This window comes from Microtus ochrogaster, chromosome 6 (genome assembly GCF_000317375.1).
Source record: "Microtus ochrogaster isolate Prairie Vole_2 chromosome 6, MicOch1.0, whole genome shotgun sequence".
In the NCBI taxonomy this organism is placed as follows: domain Eukaryota; kingdom Metazoa; phylum Chordata; class Mammalia; order Rodentia; family Cricetidae; genus Microtus; species Microtus ochrogaster.
The window spans coordinates 23,657,327-23,662,189 of NC_022013.1; the positions used below are offsets into that span (position 1 = coordinate 23,657,327).

Consider the following 4,863-nt stretch of genomic DNA (forward strand, 5'->3'; position numbering starts at 1 on the left):
AAACCCTGTCTCGAAAAAACCAAAAAAAAAAAAAAAGAATTGAAATAGAATAAATAAATACATCAATAACAATACAAACAATAACACCAATCAAGACAATGGCCACAGACCTGCCTCCAGACCATCTGGTGGGGGCATTTTCTCAGTTTAGATTCCTCTTTCCAGATGACTCTAGCTTGTGTCAAGTTGACAAAAAAATTAATCAGTGATATTTTCATTGTTTTCTAGATTTTGACCCTCTGAGTCCTGATGACCTTTTGGGAGCATCCCTGTGATGTTCAGGGTTTGAGACGTGGCAGAGAATCCCAGAATGCTGCTGAATTCCTAACAGAGCTCCGGCATTCATTGGATCTGAAGGCAAAAACCGAAGGAGTCAAGGAAGAGTTTTTTAAAGAAGACTCAGAGGTACGTTTTAAAAACTTGAGAGATGACTAAGAGGTTAAGGGTGCTGGCTTCATCTGGGCATGGTGGCGCATGCACTTGGGAGGCAGGGGCAGGCAGATCTTTTTATGAGTTCAAGGTGGGCCTGGTCTACAGAGTGAGTTCCAGGACAGTCAGGGCTGTTACACAGAGAAACCCTGTCTCGAAAAAACCAAGGATAATTAAAAAAATAAAAAAGAAAAAAAGAAAGAAAGGAAAGAAAGAAAGAAGAAAAAAGGAAAGTACTGGCTTCAGGGTTAATTTCCAGCACCTTTTGCAGCAGTTCAGGACTATCTGCAACTCCAGATCTGGTGCCCTCTTATGGCCTCTGAGGGCTGGTTCAGGCAGGATTTTTTTTTTCTTTTGACAGAAGTTTACCTTTAATCTCAGCACTAGGAGGCAGAGGCAGACTGATCTCTGAGTTCAAGGTCAACCTTGTCTACCGAGTTCCAGGACAGCCAAGGATACACAAAGAAACCCAGTCTCAAAAAGCAAAAAACAAACTAACAAACAAAATCTAAACTAAAAGACAAAATCTCACTTTGTAATCTGGACTCATCTGGAACTATGCAGATTAGGCTGGCCTCAAGTGAAGAGATCTACCTGCCTTTGCCCCCTGAGGACAGGGATTAAAAGTGTATATACTACCATGCTCAGCCAGGCTTGCTCCTGTGATGGTTTTGTTTTAGATTTATTTATTTTTAATGTATTTTATTTTGTTATGTATATGGGTGTTTTGTTTGTGTGTCTGTACACTTGTGTTCAGTGCCTGAGGATGCCAGAAGAGGGCACCATATCCCGCAGAACTGGCGTTACAGATAATCAGAAACTGCCTTGTAGGAGCTGGGAATCCAACCCAGGTCTTCTGGAAGAACCCAGTTCTCTTAACCCATGAACCATCTCTCAGCCTTGTTTTTGAGCCTGTGTAGTGGGTGAGGCTTCCTGGCTTGGAACTCACTATGTAGAGCAGGCTGGTCTCATATGTGTCCTACCATGTTTGGCCAGTTTTGTCTTTGTTTTAAACAAATTTCAGTAGCCAGGCCTGGTGGTTTGTGCCTGTAATCCCAGCACTGGGAGGCTGTGGCAGGGAGATTACTGCGACATCAGTCTGGACTACAGCGTGACCTCCTGTCTCAAAAGCAAATCAAAACAACAACACACACAGCAAACTTCATCAAGAGAGAACTACTCCCTCTTTGGCTCTCAAATACCACTTTTAAGAGACAGTTGATGACCCTGTTTATTCCCCATTCTCTCCTTTCCTTCTCATATTACCAATTAAAATTACAGGCTTATTACCAGTTACAAATTACAGGTTCCTCTGACCTCATCTTGTTAACCCTTTTAGCTGTTTCTTGGCTACTCTCCCACCTGTCAGCAGACTTCTTGAGGGTAGCACTCACTTGAGCTGGAGTCCAGAACTGACCTTCTAGTCACTAACTGTGTGTCGAATGTGTCAACGGTCTGAAGGTTACCTCTCACACAGCCCTTCCTGCATTCTGATCAATACAGCAATGTCTGATCAGAAGCAACCAGACCGCAACTGTGGGTGGAAATAGAACTTACAGGTCCTTAGGGGAAAGTTACAGTAAAGTCTAATTCATTTGTAGAGTGTAATTATAAGATTCAGTGTGGCTGGGGACACCACATTAATTAATTTGAGTGTCACTAATAGGGTTCTTGTTAATTTATGAATTTAAACATGAGCAAATCAGTGGGGGCTTCTCTTTTCTAGAATTAATACAGTGTATGAAGAATACCCTAGTATCACACTCGAGGCTTAGAACCATTGACATCGGATTCCCAGCAGTGCTACGTCGATCCACCAGATGGCGCTGACTCACCAGGTCCGTGTATTTGACAGATGCCTACGATTACCGATAACCTGATGGCAGTTTGCTCCCTTGGAAGGTCTCCTTCCCTGTGAGCACAAACCCTGCCTTCCTCCAACCCGCCCGCCCAGTCAAGCCCAACTCTACATTCTTGTGGTGCCTACCCGGAAGTGGGATTGATCCTTATCAGAAATTTATGTTGGAACACAAACAAACAAGTCCAGTTCGTTTTTCCTGATACACACAGTAAACGAGTAAGTGAGGTCTGTTTGTGGGCTTGTGTTCCGGAGTTTTCCCAGCTAGTACTTGCCTCCTGAATGCCTACCATCCATGGGGCAGTGGTTCCAAGGGGAGAAGTGGGGAGAATGTCCCGCTGTTCTCACATAGAGAATCTGTAAGTCTGATAAGGGAGTTGTACACATGACTGGCCTGCCAGGAGGAAAATCTCTCAGGAGCCATTTGACTGTTTCCCCCACGCCTTTCCCCCTTTCACCGGGTCAACAACACACAGCCAAGGCCAAGCAGACCTAGGGCTGTTCTTTGGTGGGTTAGGATTGGCTCCAAACGCGCCAGACTCAAATCTGATGAGATGCTGTCTTGCGTCCTTCCATTTTGTGTCTGCCCGTCGAGCCACCACGAGTTTGCATATGATTTCCCTGTATCTGCAGTGACCCACGCAACTTTCTGCAGTATCACCCCATGCTTTCCTCTCTTGCTTTGCTTGATTTGACTTTAGAAACAGGATGGGTACTCTTCTTTGTCTGGGAATTTACATAGGAAGGTTTCCTTTCTTTCTTTTATACTTCTAATTGCCACCTTTCCTTCTCCAAGACAATTTGCAGAGTGGCAGCTCAGTTGGCTTGGGGTGTACCTAAAAAGGAGATGCTATTTAAAGGCAACCCCTGCTGGGGGAATCCAGAGTGGAAGCAGGTGTGGTATGTGCCTGCATTTAATCTCTCTGGTAGACCCCGTGAGATGCCAGGTTAGTTAGGCTAGGGTCCCGGAGAGCGCCTTGGGTCCCAGAGAGCGAGCACCTTGGGTCCTTTGAGGATGTTTGCTTCTCTTGGTCAGGCTTCATTTTTCCTCTAAAGGTTCCCCTGATGATGATGACAGCTTTGTTGCCAAAGAGTTCATTATCTTTTTTTTTAATCATTTCTTTTTTAAAATATTTATTTATTTATTTGGTATACAATATTCTGTCTGTGTGTATGCCTGCAGGCCAGAAGAGGACACCAGACCCCATTACAGATGGTTGTGAGCCACCATGTGGTTGCCAGGACTTGAATTCAGGACCTTTGGAAGAGCAAGCAATGCTCTTAACCTCTGAGTCCATCTTTTTTTTTTTTTTAAGATTTGTTTATTCATTATGTGTACAGTGTTATTCCTGCACGCCAGAAAAGGGCACCAGATCTCATTATAGATGGTTGTGAGCCACCATGTGGTTACTGGGAATTGAACTCAGGACCTGTGGAAGAGCAGCCAGTGTTCTGAACCTCTGAGCCATCTCTCTAGCCAGATTTCATCATCTTTATCACAGTATCCTGTATATGCCTTGTGCCAAGTAAACACTACCACAACCCGACCCAGTCTCCAACCTCCAACTTTTGGCAGCTATTCTGCTTTAGTCTTGTTATTAAAAAAATTATTATTATTCATTCATTTATTTATTGACTTTTAATTCTGCATTGTTTAGACACACACTGATTTTTAACATAATCATTTTCTCACTATTAATATGAATTCAAGCCAAGCATGTGGCTACTTTTATACCAGAGCAAACCAGGAAATCAAGACACAAATTGCCATCATCAAATCATAATCTTTCAAGAAAATCATCTCCAGGAAGTTGGCCTGAAGGGACGCAGATTCCACAAGTTTTTGAGGTGGTCAATATTTAAGTAGTGGAGGCACTGCAGTAGACTTTGGTGTTTGTCTGAAGTTACTGGGGTCTTTCTGATAATATCTGTCTCCCATTTGACAGGAGCTGAGCAGTCTTCAGTAACATGCTTCAGCTCCTCCCCAAGGACTGGCTCAGCTGTCATACAGCCTGGATCCCATCTCTTCCCCTCAGCATCTTTGGAACTGCATGGTGCTCCTTCATAGCCTGCTTGAACTCCTTGAAGCTGGACACCCTCACCATCTTGAAGGTGGCCATGGGTCTTCTACATTTATTTTTTCAGTGTGTATGTTTTTTGCCTGCATGTTTGTCTGTACACCATGTGTGAACAGTGCCCAAGGAGACCAAAAGGGGGAATTGGATCCTGTGGGACTGGAGTTACAGATGGTTCTGAATTGTCATGTGGGTGCTGAGAACCGAACCTGGATCCTCTGGAAAAGAAGCCAGTGTGCTTAACTGCTGAGCCATTTTTTCAGCCCCGATTCTTTTAAATTTTGAGACAGATGTAAGTGGAGACCATGTGCTCATTTCCCGGCCGCTCAGACCCAAACAATCACACAGGAACTATATTAATTACAGTAATCACACAGGAACTATATTAATTCCAATGCTGCTTGGCCGATGACTCAGGCGTATTTCTAGCTAGCTCTTTCATGTTTAATTTACCCATTTCATTAATCTGTGTATCACCACGAGGCTGTGACTTACCGGTAA

The 4,863-nt window shown here is 43.8% G+C and overlaps 1 pseudogene; it reads right to left on the minus strand.

The window, feature by feature from the left end:
• Nucleotides 1-3,903: 3,903 nt before the first annotated feature.
• LOC113456190 lies at nt 3,904-4,407 on the minus strand (annotated as a pseudogene).
• Nucleotides 4,408-4,863: the final 456 nt, after the last annotated feature.